General features: G+C 44.9%; 1 protein-coding gene across 3 annotated transcripts in view; it reads right to left on the minus strand.

Moving 5' to 3' along the window:
- Nucleotides 1–22,771, minus strand: part of Slc9a3 (solute carrier family 9 member A3) — a 50,951-nt gene that overhangs the window by 27,697 nt on the left and 483 nt on the right. The gene's annotated exons all lie outside the window — the stretch shown is intronic.

Consider the following 22,771-nt stretch of genomic DNA (forward strand, 5'->3'; position numbering starts at 1 on the left):
GGCTAACCCTGCTCCTTACAAATGGCAAGGAGACATTCTTCATTTGTGGATACTTTGCCTCTTCTTAGAATTGGGAACAAAACACCCATGGAAGGAGTTACAGAGACAAAGTTTGGAGCTGAGACAAAAGGATGGACATTCTAGAGACTGCCACAATCAGGGATCCATCCCATAATCAGCCTCCAAACGCTGACACCATTGCATACACTAGCAAGATTTTGCTGAAAGGACCCAGATATAGCTGTCTCTTGTGAGACTATGCCGGGGCCTAGCAAACACAGAAGTGGATGATCACAGTCAGCTATTGGATGGATCACAGGGCCCCCAATGGAGGAGCTAGAGAAAGTACCCAAGGAGCTAAATGGAACTGCAACCCTATAGGTGGAACAACAATATGAACTAACCAGTACCCCCAGAGCTCGTGTCTCCAGCTGCATATGTATCAGCAGATGGCCTAGTCAGCCATTACTGGAAAGAGAGGCCCATTGGACTTGCAAACTTTATATGCCCCAGTACAGGGGAACGCCAGGGCCAAAAAGTGGGAGTGGGTGGGTAGGGGAGTGCGGGGGAGGGTATGGGGGACTTTTGGGATAGCATTGGAAATGTAAATGAGGAAAATACCTAATAAAAAAATAAAAATATAATAAAACCTAGGCAAACATTGCTATTTCTAAATTAATAAATTGTCAGTGGCTTCCTGGGAAGTAGTGGTTCCTTCCACTCTAAGCCATGGTGAGCCACAGAAGCAAGGTTCTCCTGAAGCCCCAAAGGGTTCCAGGTCAATGCAGACAAGTGTCTCTGGGCCTGCCACAGCCTGTGTTCCCGACAACAGGAAACCTGTAGCCTTATTCAGTCATTAGCAGGTGAGAAACCCAGATCTCCTTAGGCCTGTACTTAGAGATGGTTTCAGAGGCTTTCATGTGTTTGTGGTTTCTCCTCATTGGCTATCAATTATGTAAGTTACTCTTTTGGCTTATTTTGTATCCTCATTACCATACAGCTCTATTTTACATCTACTCAAACTCATTTTTGTGGAAGGTTGCTCAGATAGGCTGGAGTGCGTCTCCTTAAAGACCTACTTCTTTGCTTATTCCATTGCTCCAGGGTCCTAGCCTGCCACCATGGCAGGTGCCTACCATGTGGCAATTGGTTCTAGTGGTATTAAACACAAATGTGTGCCTTGACAGCAATTGGTAACTGTTTATTAAGTATAAGAGTGGGAACAGCTTGGGCCTGTGGTGTGGTCAGAAGCTCGCTAGGTACCAGCCTTGCTCTTCCTTACCAAAGTGTCTTCCCAGAGGCACCGTTCCCCAGCTCACTTTGAGGTATGGCTACTCCTGAACGTCACCACTCACAAAGCATAAGCTTCCAGGTTTTCTTTATGATTTCACAATTGGCTGGAACTTAAAACTTGAGAGAAGGATTTTAATAATCACATCTAATGATTGGGTTGTGGAACAGCTTCTATTGTTCCAATTCACCCACAAGTAACAGTTACAAACTCTGAATGAAATATGCAAACAACAGGCCAAAACTGGAAGGATATTCAAACCTAAGAGGGGAACAGCCTGGAGACTTCTCCACCATCCTGAATCCTAAGCACAGGTCCCAGTTACAGCTGAGCAACAAGACAAACCCACCAGAAACCTTTAGGCCACTGGCTAGAAAGCAGGAAATGAGGATCTGAGAGCTACTAAAAAGAGAACAGCAAATCTCAGGAAGGAAAGAGTCAGAGATAGGATCCCCATATTCTTGGTAAGAGATATTAACCTTCAGCCAGTTCCTGTAATTTCCTGCGAATCACACAGGAGTACGGTGGGTCCCATGCTGTCAACTAGAGCTAAAAGAACAGAATAAATATCTGTCATGATAGGAACAGAGAGTACTTGGAGTTTCAGTCCACACCAAGATCAACTGCCTAGTAAGACCATCACCTCAGAAAGCAGTTATCTCCAGAGGAGCATAGTAGCACACAGCTTCTGCAGGGTATAAGTCACAATGTCTTCAACACAGTTCAAAATCACTAGACATGAAGATGTAGGAAAGTAGGGCAAATCACAGAACAACTGATGAGGACCACAAAATGATGCAGATGGAAATATTGGAACTATCAAATAAGTACTTTAGCTTAGCTGTTAAAATTATTACAAGAAAATGTAATTGTCAATTGAAAAAGATGACCAGTCTAGGAATTGGAGTGGGACATAGGTTAGCAGTTTTTCTCTGAAAGAGTAGTAATACCATAAGATTTATGGGATACACAATTGATTAGCTCTGCAAAACATTGCTCTATTATACAGAAACAAAAGGGCAAGGATGTGAAGATTTGTTCTAATAAAACTTTATTTAAATAAATAGGAATCTGGTCCATGGACCACAGTTTCTTGACTCCTAAAATATGTTATCAAAACCAGGAAGTGGTGACACACACCTTTAATCCCAGCATTTGGGAGGCAGAGGCAATCAAGACTGGTCTACAGATCAAGTTCTAGAACATCCAAGGCTACACAGAAAAATCCTGCCTTGCAAAACAAACAACAAAAAATTCAAATGGAAATTCTGGCGTTGAAGAATGCAATATCTGAAATAAAAATTTAGACTGACCTCACAGGATAGAGATAGTGAAGAGCTAGCAATTTGGCCAGCAGAAATGGCACAATCTGAGGCACAAAGACAAAATATATATTTTTTAAGGTGAGGAAGATGCCATGATCTTCAGGGAAGTGTCAAAAGGTCTACTGTATGTGTGTAGTGGGGGCTCTAAAATGAGAGGGAAAGTAATCAAGGAGAGAGTTTTGAAAAAAAAATAGTAGCAGAAAATGACCCCAACTTGGTGGGAGACATACTTACAGAGTTCAGAAATTCTGCCAACTTCAAATAGTAAATTTTTTGAAATTACTCTCTATAGCACCATTAAGTTCAAATAGTTAAAAATCAAAACTGAGAAAATTGTCAATATGAATAACTGTTTCTTTTTATTTTATCCTATCAAAAGACAGGAAAGAAACTTGGGTCTGTTGTAAGTCTATCAATTCTTGGCCTTTCACGGGCTGGTGTTTTGACTGGGGTCTAGAGCCTGACTCTTGTTAAATGTATCATAAGTCCTCAGGACCCTTCTACCGTACTACACTTTTAAAATCATGCTTTTGAAGCAGATGCCATGAATGGTGTTCTAACTGATCTCAAATGCTCAGCAACTCTGTTTTCCCTTTGGTTTATCAACAACCACATAGTGTTGTGTCGAAGCTGCAGATGAGCAGGACAAAGTCCCTTATGCTACTTGAAGGAAAGGTCATTGCCAGCACATCCGGTAGTGGCCAGACCTCTGACACTGACAGCCTCCACAGGAGGTGTACCCACATCTCCATGATATTGCAGAAATATTTTTTGTACTTCCTGAACAGTGGGTTTCTCAGAAAGACATAGGGCTGGCACGGGTAGTGATAGGCACACAGACATCATCTGAGAGCAGAGGCAACACCCAAGAAGTACCCTACTACTGTCATGGTTTCTCCTCTAACACTTGAGCAAATGGGAGGACCTAAGGAACTGGGCACTTGGAATCTAGGATGGACTGGCCCTTGGCCCACTAAGATGTCTATGGTAGAAAAGTGGGGCTGTGCCCTCCTGATGTAGCTTCAATGTGCTATGCATCCATAGAGGAGGCACTTGCAATTAAAGGTCCTCCGTGGCCTCCACAACTGTAGTCTCTGCCCTCATTCTCATTATAACAGGCCCTCCCTGAGGCCATAGCCCACCAGGAGACCCATGGTATTTATCATGATGGGCAAAGTGGGCACTGATGGAATTCTGGGCTATCAAGAACGAACTGTGGGCAAGCCCTGGCTTTCTGAAGCAGGTTCTTTGGGAACCTCAGGCACCTGGACTCCAATCTTTAGTGCTGACAAGGCTGCATATTTTAAATGTAGAGACAGAAAGGCAAGTTAAAGAATCACTGAGCTCCTAGCCAACAATGAGACATGGCCAGAATGACTTTTTCCCATGCTCCTTAAGCCTAGAGCAGGGCCCTCAGGAAGGTCCCTAACCCTCTTTTCACCCAGATATCAAAACCTGTCCCATCTGTCCCAGGACCTCACAAATTATGGGTTTTCTGGCCATTAGTTCCCTAAGGGCAGAACTGACTGACAGGGTGCCTGGATAGAGAATGCAGTTCAAAGTCCTTTTATAATGTGAGACTTAGTCCAGGACCTTTGGGTTTAAAAGGGAACCCCATTCCAGGCTGGAAATTAGGGGTAAGCAGTGGGCAAGGCACTTCAATTTTCAGTCAGTACCAGGGGCCAGTTGTGGACAGTGGCACAGAGACAGGGTAACTGAGCCCAGATGTTATTGGCTGCAACCAACATACATGAGGACTGGAGGCGCAGAGTTCACATCAGAGCCAACAACAGGTAGCCTGTCAACACGCTGGGCTTCCCCAAAGCATAAAAAATGCCAGAGGCCAGGCAAGCCTCCTTTTCATGGCTTTGAACTTGAAGAACAGTCTGTCACATCACAGGAAACCACTGCAAGAGAAGCAGGGGCCTAAAGGTTAAAAGGCCAAATTGATGTAAAATTCACTAAAGCAAAGATTCTCACATAGGACAAGGACAAGGGGATGCATGGACAGATGAATGCACTAAGAGCTCCAAAGAGTTTACAAGCATAATTCCAGTTAATCTTGCTGACCTTCATACCTTCATGTGAAAAATTCCAGCAAGGCATTTCCCCTGAGGACTTCTTTTGTGCAGATAAATTGTATGGCAGTGTCCCAAGGCTGCTGTTCACTTGGGCCTGTGCCCACTCACATGGTTATGGCCACTACCACCTAAGAGTTCATAACTTTTCTCCAAAGCCAGGACTTTGTCACCATTCACTTCCTGGACAGAAAGAAGGAACTCATCAGGACTATTGAGCTTTGCCATTCACATATCACAGGCAGATGATACGTTGGAACTCCAAAGATTAAAAAAAGCCATAAAGTGTCCCAGAAGCACAGGCCCTCACTGAGGGCGGGGTTTAGAGACACAGGGCATTGGTATGTGAAAATGTTGATGGGTTAGTGCCAGGCCTCATGCCAACAACCCATCCTTCAGCTAGCTGCTCCTCTGAGACAGATGGTTCAGAGCCCAGAGGGGCCTCCTGAGGGCCCCCACCAACACCTACCTCCCTGGGGCAAGGTGCCCCCGCAAGGTACAAACAGCCTCTATCTGTGGAGCCAGAAGGGCATGGTTCCTGCACATCCGAGGGCTCTCTGTTCCCAGGACTCGTTGGTTCACTTTCTAACAGGCAGTTTTATCTTTGGACTTTATTTCCTGGTGTAAGATGACAATCTCTTCTTTTCTGGACGTTGTGAAGATGAAAACTGGATCCCCAGAGAGCAGATGTATTACTTTATTCTTGATCCCAAAGAAAACGAAAGGGCAGAGGACTTATTTATTGTCTTTATTTGCAAGGTTTGGGGCAAAAAGAAGTAGGGAGCTAACAACCCTGGTATTTCTGTCTTTCCACAAATACCACAACACTCCTGTTCCAGGTTCCAATGAGGTTTTGTATCATGAACATGGCCCAGCTCAAGAACTAGCTGAGAATCTCAGGGAATAGCAAGAGATGCACACTCAGCCAGTAAGGGGCTAGACTTGTAGGGAAATGTCAGACACTAGTACTCTGAAGAAAGGAGTATGTTCTTAGAAGAAGGTTTATGCAGGGACTCAGCACTTCTTGGAGTGGGTGTGGTGGTGCAGGCCTGTAATCCTAGCATGTGGTGGGGAGGCAGGTAGAAGGATCATCAAAGAAAGAGAAAGAGAAGGAAGACAAGTGGGAGGAGGAGGGGAAAGAGACCCCTTAAAAGTTAACAGCACAAGAACAGTAATTTCAAAAATCAGCAGAAAAGCTGAAAGATGAAATTCTATCAGAAAATAGAAGAAAGATAATACATATGTTGATGAGCTGTGCTGCTAGACTAAATGGCAGAAAATATATGACTCCAGAAGGGAAGTAGACCTGCTATGAAGACATTGTTTTAAACTGAATTGATCCTATATTGTGGGGAGAACTTCCTGTATGAAGAATGCTGACAATGGCTTCCAAGGTTAGAAATCAACCATGAAAGAAGCCAAGTAATGTCTCAAACTCTAGACACAAAACTACTTATATCCTGCACCTCTCTACAGAGTGGCCAAGCTATAACACATCAATGACCACCAGGTTACTCCCTAGTCCTGAACCCCAGAAGGCTAAGAGAAAGCTTCTGAAGAAAATACTTTAAAAAGAGGAACCTCAGTACAAAAGCAGAGGATGCAAAGATAGTCCAAGTCACCAGAGACAGTTCAAGGGATCAGGCCAGGCTGGGCAAGGAGACTCTGAAGCCCTCAAGAAGAAAACAAGAGAACCTCAGGCCTCAAGCAGAGCACAACAGCATATGGCTTAAGCAAAAAATTCCCTGATGAGCCCCAGAAAATGATGCCAATAGCACTGGCAAGATGATCAGTAAGTAAAAGCACTTGCCACAAAGCCAAATGAACCAAGTCTGATACTTGAGACCCACATGATAGAAAGAGAACATGGTCCTCTGGCTATTATACACATACTATGGCATGAGCACATGCACTTGCACACATAGGTATGCACACATGTAGTGGGTAGGCCTGATGCTGCTTGTATTCTAATGCTAATATTGGACCCCCCCCACAAGACCTGGTTGTCCCAGACATGAGAGAGTCTGCACATAGTCCCAAGTGACACTGAGTCACTGTGTGACCTTGCCCCCAAGTTATTTTTGATTGGTGAATAAAAATGCTGATAGCCAACAGCTAGGCAGACAAGCCATGGGCAGGGTTAAGGATTCCCAGGCTTTAGATTGGAGGAGAATGAGAAAGAAAGAGGTGATGGAAGAAGGAGAAGCCACCACCGTGGGTTAGATGAGTCATGAGAATGTGGCCCTGAGGACTGGCCAATTGGAGTTGAGTAACCCCGATGAAACATAGTAAATAATAACTCAGGGTTATCGATAGAAAGGTAGATAGCATTAAGACTTACTGTAAATAATAAAGGTTGTGTGTGTCTTTTATCCAGGAACTGAATGGCCAAGGTGAGGTAGAAACCGCAGGTTGATATTAAAAATTTCCACAACACACACACACACAAATAAAATTATATCAATAACAAAAGTGGTGCCTAATAACTTCAGGCAAAACAGAAAACTACATGGGCAGTGGAGACGCAATTGTATTTGTCACATGCTGTGGAGAATTCTGCAGTTACAGTAACTATAACCCTGGAATGTTATGGAAGACAGCAGACAGCACAATATGAGTTGGGCAGCAGGACAGATCCCAAGATCAACCTGAAGAGGAGGACAGTTGACACTATGTCCTCTGAACTTACTTGGTCATCTTGGTCAGTAGGGACAAGGAAATAGTGGCAGAGGCTGCCTCTTTCCAAACAGTCCTAGAACTGCTGGAGTCTCAGTGCTGACAACCAAAAGAAAGAAAGATAATATAGTTGCTGCGCTAGCAGCCCTGTGCTAGCTGAAGAGAGATTGCAGAGTGTAGTGTGTTTACTCAGTAACTCTGGGTCCTCCCCTACACTAAGGACCCATGCAGCTCAATGAAGACCCAAGCAGGCAGTTAAAAGTTGAAGGATCGGCTTCCCGATGGGACCCAGAAAGACACAAGGCAGGCAAAACAAATGTGTAGAGCAGAGTACAGAAAGGACCAGTGGGGAGGGGGTATAACAAGAGGTCCCATCTATAGAGCATGCCACCTCCTCTAGTAACTACCATACTCCAAGATTTCCTATGGTTTCCACTGTCCCATATTTGTGTTGTGCATCTGTGACTCTGTCACCTGTGTGTATATCTTGACCAGATTCTCTTCCCATAACTCTGTAACTTCTTATCTCATGAACGCACATCAAAATTCCAGGAAGGAATTTCATTCATTTACTTATTCACATGTGATATTTTGGCCACAATACACTACATTACCTAACACATAGCAAAGTCACAGGCCACAGACAAGTTTCTATAGGCCTTCTTTGCTGATATCAAGATAGTCACGGATGATATGATTGTCAATGCAGAAAGTCAAAAAAAAAATACCTACAAGATTTCTGGAACTGATGAGTGACTACAGCAAGGTTACAGATGCAACATTCATACACAAAGTCCACTGATTTTCTATATACCAGCAAAAGAGCTATAGTACTTGAAATTTAAAACATCTTCTACATACCTTAGCACAAAACAGATGTATAAATGACCCTCCCCCAAAGTGACAAAGATGTGCATTATGAAAGCCATAAACTTTGATGAAATAAATCAGATAACAATAAATTAGAATGGTCCATGTTTATGAATTAGAAGTCTGAGTCTTGTTAAAATGTTGGATCTCCCCACTTCATTGTGGATACAGGCATCCTGGTCTACAATGCATTTGGAGAGGCAGAAGTCCAGGAATAGATGCTTTGTGGTGAGGGAAAACAAGGAAAATGGATGCCACAACTGCCAGATCTGTTGCAATTGAGCTTTTGGAGCTGCCCAATACTGGGAGAGCAGACAGATCACTGTCAATGACTGAGAGAGAGAGGAGGCCTGCAAATACAGCATGGGCAGAGAAGCATGGAGATTCAACAGAGACAGATCATTCTTCAACAAGTAGTACTGAAATAATTGGACATATAGATGTGAAAGTATGAATCTAGACACAGAGTCTACAGCCTTTTAAAAAAAAAACCACAAAACAACTAACTAAATGGACTAAAGACATGAAAGTTAAAACAATTTCTAGAAAGAATATGACATGGGGAAAAATGTCTAGATTATCTCATGTGTAATAATGAATCTTTAGATAAAATACCCAAAGTATGAAACATAAAAGAAAAAAATAGGTAAGTTGGACTTTATTCAATTTAAAACTTTGGAAAGCTGGAGATGTCAGTCATTGTAGAAACATTTGCTTAGCACACATAAAACCTTGAGTTCAATCACTTAGCACCACCCCCAAATTTATTAATTAAAAAACTTTGGAGAAAGTCTGTAGCTGTTCACCTGACAAAAGTTAATATCTAGAACATATAAAAGTTAAACACCAAAAGAAAAGTGGTGCACATGGCTAATAAATAATGACAAATAAAAAATGTTCAACATCCGTACTTATCACATAAACACAAGTGCAACAACATTATGAACTAACCAGTACCCCAGAGCTCTTGACTCTAGCTGCATATGTATCAAAAGATGGCCTAGTCGGCCATCACTGGAAAGAGAGGCCCGTAGGACATGCAAACTTTATATGCCCCAGTACAGGGGAATGCCAGGGCCAAAAAGTGGGAATGGGTGGGTAGGGGAGTGGGGGGGGGTATGGGGGACTTCTGGGATAGCATTGGAAATGTAATTGAGGAAAATACGTAATAAAAAAAATAAAAAATAAAAAAAAAACACACTGAGAGTTCATCTTTCTTCTGTCAGCATGGTAATCAAGAAAGCAAGCAATGAGATGCCAGCAAGAGCTTGGGGACAGGAGACTGATATAGCTGTCTCCCTAGAGGTTCTGCCAGTGCCTGACTAATACAGAAGTGGATGCTCACAGTCATCCATTAGATGGAGCACAAGGTCCCCAATGAAGGAGCTAGAAAAAGGACTCAAGGAGCTGAAGGGGTCTGAAGCCTCATAGGAGGAACAACAATATGAACTAACCAGTACCCCAGAGCTCCCTAGGACTAAACCACCAATCAAAGAAAACATACGGAGAGACTTGTGGCTCTAACTGCATATGTAGCTGAGGATGACCTAGTCGGCCATCAATGGGAGGAGAGACCCTTGGTCCTGTGAAGGTTCCGTGCCCCAGTATAGGGGAATGCCTGGAGTGGGTGGGTTGGGGAACAGGGGGAGGGGTGAGAGGATAGGGGATTTTCAGAGGGAAAACTAGGAAAGGGAATAGCACTTGAAATGTAAATAAAGAAAAAGCTAATTAAAAGAAAGGAAGAAAGAAAGAAAACAATGAATATTGCAGAGGATGGGGGAGGGGAGAGACTCTTAAACACTGCTGGTGGGAATATAAATTTGGCAGTCACAAAAATGTGGCATATAAGCAAACAAAGTTTCATTCATTAAGCACAAAATTAAATCATTTGGAAGAAAATAGAACAGATATCCTCATGTCAAACAAAATAAGCCAGACACAGTGAGATAAGTGCATTGGGTTTTCTCTAATGAGTGGTGTGATACTTAATCTTGATGGTCAACTTAATGGGGTTTAGAATCACCCAGGAGGCACGCCTCTGGGTACATCCGTGAGGGTCTTTCTAGAGAGGTTTAGCCATGGTAGAAAGACCCACCCCAGATGTGTGCAGCTCCCCCTCAAGGGACAAGCACCAGCATTCATCTCTCTCTGCTTCCTGACTGTGGATGCAATGGGGTCCACTGCCTTACACTGCCATTGCCTGGCCTTGCCTACTGTGGTAGAATGCACCTTCAGACTGTGAGCCAAAATAAACCCTTCTTCTTTAAGTTGTTTTTTCTTTTGTTTTGAGGTATTTTGTACCAACAATGTGAAAAGTGACACATTACAGATTCTAGAGCTTTTTTATGACACGTGAGTGAGGTCAATAAGAAGAGGGGGATAAGCAGAAGATCCAGTGTGGGGGGTTGGGGAATACAAGAGAGGGCAATTGGGAGTGGGTAAGTTATCTAAAAATCTAAAAATTAAAAACTTTTCTTTTAAAGAAACAGGTTCTTACTACCCGTACCTCAGGCTGGCCTCAAACTCATCACCTTCTTGCTTCAGACTCCCAAGTGCTAGGATTACAGTCATGTGCCACATTTTCCAGCTAAAATGAAATACTTTTGTTCTGCAAAAGACACTATTAATAGTTAACAGAAACTGGAAGAAAATATTTGTAAAACACATATTTGATAAAGGCTTCTCTCCAAATATAAAAAGAACTCTTTAAAATTGATTAGAAAGCAAAGAACTCAATTAAAAGTGAGTCAGCTGTCAAGCCAGGAACTTTATCATGTGAATAGATATTCCTCCTGTAATAGGGAGAAGAAAAGAAATTAAGAGCTGGAAGAATGGGAGACAGGGTACCATGTAACACTGGCTTCTGGACATGATATGACTACTGCACTCAGGAGCTTATGGCCGCCATGATCACCTGTGTCAGACCTGCACAAGAGAACCCTGTCAGCATTCCAACTGAAGGGGACAGGGCTCAGGAAGATTCACCTACGAACTGAGGACCAACTGGCAATTGATGGCTGCTGGGAGAAAGAGAGGCAAGTTTCTTTGGCCTCCAGCAAGTTGGCCATGTTCTCCTGAATGGTTCTGCAACCATGTGCTTGCAGGCAGCACTATCTGGATTTGGTGAGTTATAAATAGAAGGAAATAAAGGTGGGAAGGGAGGTATGAGAGGGTGGAGAAAAATGGGAGGGAAGATTTGGGTTGAATACAATCAAGATACATTGTAGACATGTGTGATACTGAAAAGAATTAAAAAAAAAACCTTCTGTACAAAAAGGAAAAAGAAAATATCTTTCACATTGCTTGGTACCAGGAGAGAACTGAAAGTTTCAGTGTAAGGGTCTACTGTATACCAACCAGAGTTGCAACAGTCCAGTTCACCGTCCACTAAATGTTGGCATGGAGTTGGGTGATACATTCTCACCATTGCTAGTACAAAAGAGTGAAGCCCCTTGGGAAAACAGTTGGCTGTTTCTTCCAACACTAAATGTATTCATGGTATCTGCTTTTATAACCACCACATTCAAAGAACTTGAAAAACTATATCCACACAAAAACTTGCACACAGATCTTTATGCTAGCTTTATTTAAAATTGTCCAAAGTTTGAATATGTTCTCCAATGGATAAACGAATAAAGTGAGTATATCCATATAATGATTAAACTATTAAAGAGGAGCAACTGTAAACACATGTTATTAAGTGCCAGTCTAAAACCATCACAGACTACCTGATTCCATTCTGGAAAAGACAAAACTATAGAGACAGTAAGGAAGATGGATGATTGTCAGAGGTGGGGAGGGAGGGTGTGAGTAAACAGGTTCAGCATGGGAGGCACCTATCACCATGGTGGGTGCATGTTGTGCATGTTAGTACCTTGAGTTCATAATGGCCCTCAATTTGGTGGGATTGACAAATACTTCTAGTTAAAATTCTTAACCAGTGGAGGAGGAGGCAGCTTGGACAGGGGTAGGATCAGCTGTACCAGCACACGGATTATTCTCCAAATCTAAAACTTTACTTTAAAATTAAGTATGTCGACATTTTGAGAATCAGCCTCACGGAAGTCATGCTAGGTGACACTGAATAACATAGGCTGTAAAAGGCCAGGTTAAGGGACAGACCAGTTCAGAGAGTGTGTGGGCTAAATGCCTGTTCTTCACCTAGGTGTGAACACAGGGTTGTAATTTCATGCCATCCCAACTATTTACGGTGACCTCGCCATACTATAGTTTCAGATTTTAATAAAAATTAGATCAAATAAAAAAATCCTACTTTTCACTGGAAAGTAAAAGTGGAAAAGGTGTTGATGCCCAGGTTTCTCCTGCAACCAGAAAGGAAGAAGAAAAAACTATATCTATAGAGCACAGCTCTCAGGAATGCAAAGGCTGTAGGCTGAACTTCAAGGCAACAGGTGAGTGGGAGTCATGCAATAGGGTCCTCCCCAGACTCCTAGGCCAAAAGACAGCAAATGCACGCTGGGTGCCCTGGCGTTGTATGAACTTGTATATACAGGTATGGCACGGTATGGGCAGAGAAAAGCACTCTCCCAAAAAACAGGCTCTAATAAATACAAATCTAGGGGTACCTTCTATATTTGTACTAACCCTCAGTTCATCTCACTTTATCTTATACTTTCAGAAAAGGGAACACTTTCTGGGGCTAAAGATGGCCATAGCACAGCAGCATGCCTGCATGTAGAAATCACATGAGCCCCCCACAACTAGATGCCCTTCACTGCCTCCACTCTGTAACGGCTCCCAGGCTCCAGTGGAAATATAGCAGCCTCTCTGAGGATACAGTGCATGGCAGGAACAGAGAGATTAGGTAAATAGTAAGGCCCAAGGTTAGCTGCCATATGCAGAGAAGGCATGCTGTCTGATCCTATATCTAGCCCAGTAAGGCCTGACTGTGTAGTCTCTTATGACCCTAGACATCACAGATATCATGACTGTCACCATGACTGCAGTATACTCTCTATAACACACGTTTTCCTCCATTGCAAGGCATCTTTTTTCCATGTACCTTATTACACTCTACCAGACACCACTCCCCAAGCAGCCACAATGCATCTCCACAGTATTCATGTGTGTGCATTCTAAGAGGGCTGGGTCCAAGGGCCACCCTAGCAGCTCTAGTGGGTGAGACAATGGCAGACAGGTTCCCTTCAGCTACTCTATAATGTTGATGGCGATGGTGCTAGCCTGCACCTATCCTTGTTCCCAGGAGAATGTGAATTCATTTTTAAAAGTTTTTCATGCAATGTATTTTGATCATTTTCTTTACCCTCCCTCAACTCCCCAAGATCTTACCTACCACCCAACTCCATGTACTTTCTCTCTCTCTCAAAAAAATAAAATCAACCAAACAACAACAAAAATATGGTGTCCATTTGTGTTAGCCAACTACTCTTAAGCATGAGGCCTGTCCTAGAGTGTAGTTGGTATAACCTGGTCACTCCACGGACACAACTAATTTTCTCTCTCCAAGCAGCTATCACTTGCAAATAGCTTCTCTGTTAGGTTGGGACTTTGTGCTCACTTCCTCTTCTCCACGCTGGAATTCTGTCTGGCTTGAACTTGTACAGGTCTGTGCATTCTGTCACAGTTCATATGTTCAACAACCCTGCTGTGTCTGGAAAACACTGTTTTCTTGAAGTCACCCACCACCTCTGCATACTCTTCTGCAGAAATCCCTGAACCTGGAGGGAAAGGGTGTGATAAAGGCATTCCAATTAGGGCTGAACACTCCAAAGCACAATGATGATGAATTCTTAAACATCTCACAATTGAAGCCTACGAAATGGCTCCATGGGTAAAAGTACTGGTCACATAAACCTGGTGACTTGAGTTTGATTCCTTGAACACACACTGGAAGGGAACTGACTTCTGAAAATTGTGCTTCTATCTCCACAGATGTGCTGTGGTATGTGCACATGTACCCAGGCCCTGAACACACAAAAACAGACATGTACTCAAGTGCACGCACACACATGCACACACACAGAGGGGGAATTTGAATTTTAAAAGGTAACTTTTCAGTAGTTGCTGTCAGGATCCCATGCTATGGGACTGTGTTATAAGCAGCCAAACACAGCTTTGTGACTTCCACAGACTGCCCTGCTGGCAAAAGGCCATTTGTTCTCTGACCCTTCCTTTGGTAGAACACCAGGGGCTAGTCTGTCCTCACAGTGAGCACTCAAGACATTGAATGACCCCAGAACCAGCACAATTTGGGAGATACTGTGCCCTCAGGAACAGACTAGGCTCAAAGCCCATCTGTTCTTGGTGAATAACCACATTTACCTTCAGATCTCAAAGAACAGAATTAAAGATAGAAAGATGGGCTGGCAAGATGGCTAGGCAAATAAAGATGCCTGCTGCTAAGCCTGAGAACCTGAAAGGAAAGAACCAACTCCTGAAAGTTGTTCTCTGTGACAACACATACATTCATGCACATATATTTTTAAAAGAACAAACTATTTTCATTACATTTATTTGTTCAGTGTGTGTGTGTGTGTGTGTGTGTGTGTGTGTGTGTGTGTGTGTACTAGGGCATGCATGTAGAGGTCTAAAGATAACTTGCAGGAATCAGTTCTTCCACCATGTGGGAGCCTTCTCACTCCACCTCACTCCACATAGGCGATCAGTCTTTTTTAAAAAATGGGCTGGTGAGCAGGTAAAGATGCTTGCTGCCAAGCCTAATGACCCAAGTTCAACTCCCAGGACCCACATAGTGGAAGAAAAGAACTGACTCCTACAAGTTGTTCTCTGACCACCACAAATATTCCTTAACATGCATATATATATATATATATATATATATATATATATATATATACACACACACACACACATACGATGTCCAGCTTGAGAATGGTGTTTCTATCTATGTGTGGTTTTCATGGCATTTTTTTGTTTATTGTCTGCCATTATATGCTGTAACCCTCTCAGTCACCAGGTACCTTGTAAGTAACTCATCTGCTGCACCCATTCCTTCCTTTGTTTCTTTCTTTCTTTTTGATTTTTTATTAGATATTTTCTTAAATTACATTTCAAATGCTATCCCAAAAATTCCCTATACCCTGCCCCCCCACCCCCCTACCCACCCACTCCCACTTCTTGGCCCTGGTGTTCCCCTGTACTGAGGCATATAAAGTTTGCAAGAACAAGGGACCTCTCTTCCCAATGATGGCCAACTAGGCCCTCTTCTGCTACATGTGTAGCTAGAGACACAAGCTCTGGGGGTTCTGGTTAGTTCATATTGTTGTTCCTCTTAAAAGGTCTGTACCCATTTCTTAACACCTCTCCATAGAGAGATGCAGATGCTGGCTCATGTCCTGTGAAGAGCTTGTCCCTGTACAGTTAAACCAGGCTGCCATGCATGCTTTTTAGATGCTGCAACATCTACAGGTAGGAACCAGGAGTCTCCTAGCCCAGTTGTGAAAGGAACTTCATTGATGTGTATTTCTAGCAGCCTTGAAATGCAGTGTCTCCTTGGATAACATACCATTCGTCTTCATATGTCCCTCCCTGTAGTCCTGGAATCTTTCTCCCAGGACAGTATTTCCCTCAGGATTTCTAATTTTAGAGGCTGGAATCATCTCCATGGACTGACCTGGACAGGGGAACCACTGGTCTCCTAAGTGAGATGAAAAGATGGGGCCCAGAGATAGCACTACCTGGGCAAAGTATGCTTACACACTTCTCTAGCAGAGTCTAGGTGTGGAAACAAGAAGATGAGCAGTCTGAGTATGCACAAGCAAAATCACCCAGGTGGTGATTCTTATATTCACACAGATGGCACGCGAGCACATGCGCACGCACGCGCGCGCGCGCGCACACACACACACACACACACACACTTCCTAAGAGGGCTCTGGACTCCTAGATCCACGTTTCATTGGCTCATCCACATCTACTGCTAGCTTTTTATACATTTTCTCCCAACTTTCCCAGTCTTCCTTGTATGACTGAAATAAGCTACATTGCTTGCACCCTGCAGTGAGGGCTCCCCAAGCTCCAGGTTTCTCACTTTCAAAGGAGTGATTATGCTCACTTCACTGTGTCTCCTCCTCAGGCAGCTTCAACAAAGTTGGAGGCTCAGGAGGCCCAGAGAGGACTTAGGAGAAAGACTTAGCTGATGCTAACTTCTGTGTGCTCAGGTTGAGGGACACAAAGCAACCCCAGAACAGTAGGATAGCTGCTATGGGTCCACATCCCCTGAACGAACCTGCCTCAAATCTAAGAATGAAGCCCTCAGCAACTCCATTTCTTCAAAAAAGAAAAAAGAAAAAGGAAGAAAGAAAGAAAGAAAGAAAGAAAGAAAGAAAGAAAGAAAGAAAGAAAGAAAGAAAGAGTCCATTATAAACGGGCTTTTTAAGTGTCCCATTTCGCTTGGGAAACTCTTCCGCAGCAGAGAACTCAAATCTAACTGGACTTTGGCACATCATCTCAGCAGGTGGTAAATCCAGCTGGTTTCCTGGCTTGCCTGGGAGGGGAGAGCAGCGGAACAGACCGCTCCACCTCACTGGAGTCTTCCCTCTTCAGGGAGAGCTTGAAAATCTGTCCCAAAAATGATGCTGGTTTTGTCTTGATCTAGGGATAGCTCCTGGAACTGAACTGATGGCTCACACAAAATCTTTAAGATATATGTCTAGGGACAAGAGCCTGGCAGGTGCTCCTAACCATCTCCTTCCCTGGGACGGAGTGTTCTTCAGGAGTCCCCAGACAAAGTCCACACCATTTACCCAACAGTGAGCCTCCTCCATCTGTCCCTGACTATACCCTCTCCAAGCAATGATCCAGTCCCACTGATCCTGGTTCAGATATTTCTAGAATTTATCCACATCTGTCCCCACTTCTTGGATCTCTAGGGCTTGAGCTGGTGTCTGATTCCCTTTAAAGCTCTGCTTATTGTGTCCAAGATGTGTTCCACCCTCAGCATTCCTAGTAGCTCTCCAGCCCCTCCGTCTGAACTCTGTCCCCTGTAGCCAGCAACCCGAGGGCTCTCCTTCAGATAAAAGATCCTTCTTAGAGAAATGACACTCAGTGATAGATAGACATGGACAATAGGAGCAACCAGCTTGAAGCAAAGGCCAGTCAGTGTCCACAAGCCTGACAGACTTCACCTGCCCAGCTACTTACTAGGCTGACACTCGGATGTCAAACCCACAGTACTCTAAGCTTATGGGAGCACCTTTTGCCTGCCACGCCTGAAACTGTGTTGTCATGCACAGGAAACTGGGTGACAGTTTGGGGAAGAATTTGACTAAGTACTTAGGAATCTCTTCCTTGAACTTAGGATCAGAGGGGTGCTTAAGGTAGGAAGCCACTAGGTTTACAACATGACATTAACTCATCCACGTGTATACATATCTGTGTATACAACCAGCTATTCACACCCAACCTTACATGCATTCACTCCCTGCAGAAGCCTTGGTAGATACAGACAGGTCAGCCACCAGATATGCAATAAGAACTGAACTGCACACTTACTTGAGTCAAAGGAGCTTGGCGGGAGGGAAGGTATCCTCAAGGGCTGGGGTAGCCTTGCAATTTCTAAGCTGTGAAAAGGTGGGGTAGTAGGAAGCTGGGTGTGAAAGAATAAGGCTGCAGATGGCATCCAGCTCAGAGCCATGAGATACTCACTGACAGCCCTCCCCTTGTTCCTCCTCGTCCCTCACTAATGACATTCCACCGTCCTGGCCACTGACTCCAAGTCCATGACTCCCCAAGGTAAGAGGCTAAATTAGGAAGAGCTAGAGAGTGTCCTAAACTCACCAGCACCTTCCTATCCATATTCCTGGCTGAGGCCTGAGAAAAGCAAAGCCCAGAGAAAAGCAGGAGGAGAGGGGAGCTGAGGAGAGAGGTGGGACTAGGGGGTACAAGGGACATCAGAGTAGGGTGAAGCTTAAGCTGGCAGCTGGGCCTGCTTAGTTCTTAACAGTAGTAAGGTACACGGGAGAGAAGACAGGGACTCCCAGCTGCCCACATTGATTAGAGACGCCACACCCACCTCAGCTTCAGAAGGGGATGTGGGGTGCTATTCAGCCTTAGCACTGACAGGCGGCACCCTAAAACATGGTGCCCTGAGCCCTAACAGCCATGGTACAGTGATCTCAAGGACAGCTACCACAGAGAAGGTTAAAAAGCCTTTCGCTCAGGGAAGCTCCAAGCCCTGGGGCTGGGTGAACAGCTGAGCTGATCCTAACCTTACCAGGCTCATTCAAACACACAGAGGGCCCATGGGAGACTCAGGACACACAAATCCATGGGAACCATAACTTTAAAGCACCCCAAACTCAGACATTTGTTCCCAAAGAAACCAAAAGCAGAGTTCCAGCACACAACAGCTTGTAGGGATAGCTCAGAATCCCACAGCCATGGCAAGATATGAAGCCACCTGAATGGTTAGGTTATTGGGATTCAGAGGTGTACTGTAGCAGCCTGACTGATAAGCAGTCTGTAGAGGGCTTGCAGGGTGCTTGTGCTTCACAGTGACGTTGTCCAGGACAAGAGCCCTAGAAGACCTAATAATTCTCTCTAGCAAGCAACAGAAGGAAAGGGGTGGCACAGTTACCTGTGCAAAGCCGGGTGTGGTGACGCACGCCTTTAATCCCAGCACTTGGGAGGCAGAGGCAGGTGGATCTCTAAATTCGAGGCCAGCCTGGTCTACAAAGTGAGTTCCAGGACAGTCAGGGCTACAGAGAAACCCCATCTCAAAAAACCAAACCGAACAAACAGTCACCTGGACTCCCTGCAATGCTATGGCACTTCCTAACCTTCACTCTCTCTCCTCAGGATGCTTCAGCATCAAATGCTGCATAAATTTACAGCTCAAGCTGTCCAGGGGCAGCTCCCCAAAATAAGACTTTATACCTCTAGTGACTCCTAGTGGATTCTACAGACTCCCCTCAGCCACATGAGCTCTGCCCCATGACCTGCCCCTAGACTCCTCTCTCTCCCCCTCTCTCCTTTTCCCTCCCCCTCCCTCCCTCTCCCCCTCTTCCTCTCTCTCCTCCTCTCTCTGCATTTACCTCTCTGATCAATATAGCTCCACATGGTTCTGTCCTGATCTGAGAGGCTCCTGATTTCCTTACTGACAGGACTCAGCTAGGGGTTGGTCACTGTTACTGCCTGGCTCACCTTCACCAAGCACCTCTGGAGGGCCTGCAGGACATCATTTTTGTCCCCTATAATGACCTCCTCCCCTACTCTCCCAGTCTCCTTCACCAATCCCAAATTCCCTCTCTGGATTTAGACAGAAGGTTTGGGTCCTGTGCCTGTTAAGCTCAAGAACTGTGAAGTGGAATCTGTGTTCAAGAGGCACCACTGCTCCCAGCACAGTAGCAAGAGCCCAAACCCTGTGTGCTAATAACCCTGCTGTGTATGGGCTCCTCCCCCAAGTAAGTCTGGTACCTCCTCACCTCCCTGAAGCCCAGAAGCTCTGATTGTTCTCCCCACAGCCTCTCTGGTCTTACTCTGTCTTGCAACCAAAGCAGTGGTCTGAGAGGTCAGTTGTGACTGAGGCCCACCCTCTACACAACTTCAACAAGGACCAAAGTCCTCCAAGGCCTGCAGATGAATTTGTTTAGTCTTTCCATAGCATTGCCTTGGCCTCTCCCAGTCTCCTTTCATTCTCTCTTTAGACTTTCCATAAGCTCCCCTTATCTCCCCTCCTGCTCCCCGGGCCTCTTCTAGTCTCCCTTCAACTCTTTCACCAACTCCCCTGGCATCCCTTCAGACTCCTGCCCAGCTTTCCCTATCCCCAACAACTTCCTACTGTATGTTCCTGAAGCTGCCTGGATCCACTCTAGGTGGCATCTTAGTGGATACTAGATGGACCTAGCAACTTAGGTCCACTTAGGGCTTCCTGTGCTCTGATGAAGGCCCTTATAGTCTATTACTTACCCAGCCTTGAGTCCCAACATTGTAGCTGCAGGCTAGGGACTCCCAAATAGAAGTGTTGGGGACAGAGAAGGGAAGCACCTCACCCACCTAGACTGGATCCTGCCCTTCCACCACAGACAGACAGACCTTTCCAGCCTACCACCTCTGTCCTTAGACAGGCACCCTGGCCTTGACATCTCTGCCCTTAGCCTTCCTCAGTTACCAACTGCAATAATCACATTACCTGTGTTCCAGGCTCCGTGTCTTATTTCCCAGCTGGGTTAAAACTGGCTGAAAAAAGTATGACCTCCTAATCATAAGGATGGGCTGGGAGTTAAAAAATAATCAGAAGAAAATATGAATCCCATCAGCATAAGACCTTCCCATCCTCTCCTGGAAGGCAGTTCCTGTACAACTTGAGGATGAAGTAGTGTGGACCGTCCTAAACATTTTTAAAGTACTCGGGGGGTTAATGAGTGAGACCCATGTCCTTTTATGGGAGCCGTGGAGATGTTAGGTATACTACCCAAATTTGCACACACATCAGCTATGTGCCCACAGAGCTATTCGTGAGAGTCTGTGATGGGGCATATGAGGCTGATTGTACAGGAAGGGAGTCTGAGAGGGTTCTGCAGAACATACCAAGGTCATCAGGGATCTGAGTATATCCAGAGTTCACAGCTGAGGGAAGAGCTGTAAGGTAAAGGCTGGGTACCAGAGTCTCTGCCACCAAGAGAGTGATTCTTAAAGCCAGGCAGGGTAGAGCTGAACCTGCAGGTTGCTTCTCTACCTTTCCGTTTCCATAGTGAGCATTTGGGGAAGATAATGGGTTCCTGGTGTGGTCTGATTAGATTAAATCTGCTTCAAGAGCTAACACCGGTGAGGATTTGATGCAGCTCCTTATTGTTGGGGCTGAACGGAGTCGAACTGAGCAACAGCAACACTGGTCCTTAAAGGAGAGGGTCTTGTGAACAGATGGAGTCTGAAGGGTGGGAAGGTGTCTGTTGTGATGCCTGAAGCAGATATACTTGAAGATCTCCTGGATAAAGGACCCCAGTGCCAGACTCTTAGATGAACATGCTGGTAATGTGCAGTACAGTGCATGGAGTGGACCAACAAGGGCCAACCCCTGTAGGTTTAAGCAGGGAAGGATGTTGGGGGACAAAGCAGGGATCTACTGGGAGTATTTGGATCAGTGAGAGCCAGACTCAGCCAGGAAGCTTTGGGAACCTGGAAAGGATCATCTCTATACTTTCTAGAAGTTGGGAATGGGGTTGAGTTGAATAATAGGGAATACCTGGGCCCACCAAAATATTTAAGTCAGAGAGGCCCTTCTGCAGAGCTGCCTGTCCACTGGTGATCCTCTTGACTAATAGTGGAGAGAGTTGCTGCTGACTCTGGTGGCCAGGCCTTCTTGAGGCAAGTTCACGGCCCCTGGAGACCTGCAGAGCTATAACCCTTAGGAATCAGGCTTCCCCTGAGTCAGTGTGCTGGCCCAGCACCAAACATAGCAGATAGACCTGGCTACTGCTGAGCTGAAATACTAAATTCCAAATCTGTAGTCCAAGGGTACAGAGAGAAGCTCCCAGATAAAACAGAAGGCACACACTCACTTCATAGACTAGAATGCTGCAGTCCATGGAAAAGCAGTTGAACCTGGTGAAAGGGCGACCTTGGAACCTCCCTGGCCCTTTCTGAACACTCTGTGTGAAAAAGTCAGTACCGTCTAGTCACAGCAACACTCAGCACAAACCTTACTGAAAAAAACGCAGTCAGATAGCAGATGCAAGGAGAGCCTAGTGCCAGATCCACTGGTTAAATGAGTGGGAAGAGGAGGCAGCAAGAAATAAAATTTAAAAAAAAAAAAAAAAAGCCTTCCCTAACCAGGCACTGTGAGTCTGAGCTCTGTTAACCTTATTCCCTTCATAGCTTTCCCTCCCCTGTCCTGCTAAAGAGGCATGCTCCCTCCTGGATCTTGGAAGGCCTCTTCTGCTTCTTCTACTCCATAATCTTAAAGGAAACTGGCAGGCTAGGAACCTCTGTTTCTGTTCTTGCTCTCCCTTGAATAAGGGTCTAACGTATTCCACAGGGACCACATCCTTACCACCACCACAAAGATCGTCTTCAACTTTTTAAGAGGTCTGACCTTCCTCTCACCTTGCCAGGAGCTCCTTCAATCCCGCTTTCTGCTTCCCGCTTCCCGTTTCACTGAGCCAGCTGAGAGAGGAGAAACATCTTCCCCTCCAGACAAGGGGTCATGAGTTTCTCTGGATTAAGTAATGGTTATTTATTTATTTATTTATTTATTTATTTAACTGCTCTGGACCCAGAGTCCACTCCAGTGCCAAGTACAAGTCAGTTCTCTCAGTGCAATACGAAGTCCCAAGGTACCAAGTAGGGTAGCATCTAGAGAAGCATTTGGATAGAATGGGGCCATGAGCATGAGATTGTGGAGGCAGCGCCTGCCCTGTGGGACCGCTGAATTAGCTGATACACTTCTCAGAACAGTGCACCGCGCTCTTGCTGAATGTGCCTCTTCCCCAGAAAGGGATAGAAAAGGCAAAGGCAAAGGCAAAGGCAGGTGGTATAGATTCTAAGAGCATGGCTAAGGCTCAGTCATAGGATACTATGATCCACAAAAC

Source organism: Mus caroli, unplaced genomic scaffold (genome assembly GCF_978045245.1).
Source record: "Mus caroli unplaced genomic scaffold, Mus_caroli_1 scaffold_15, whole genome shotgun sequence".
Classification (NCBI taxonomy): Eukaryota; Metazoa; Chordata; class Mammalia; order Rodentia; family Muridae; genus Mus; species Mus caroli.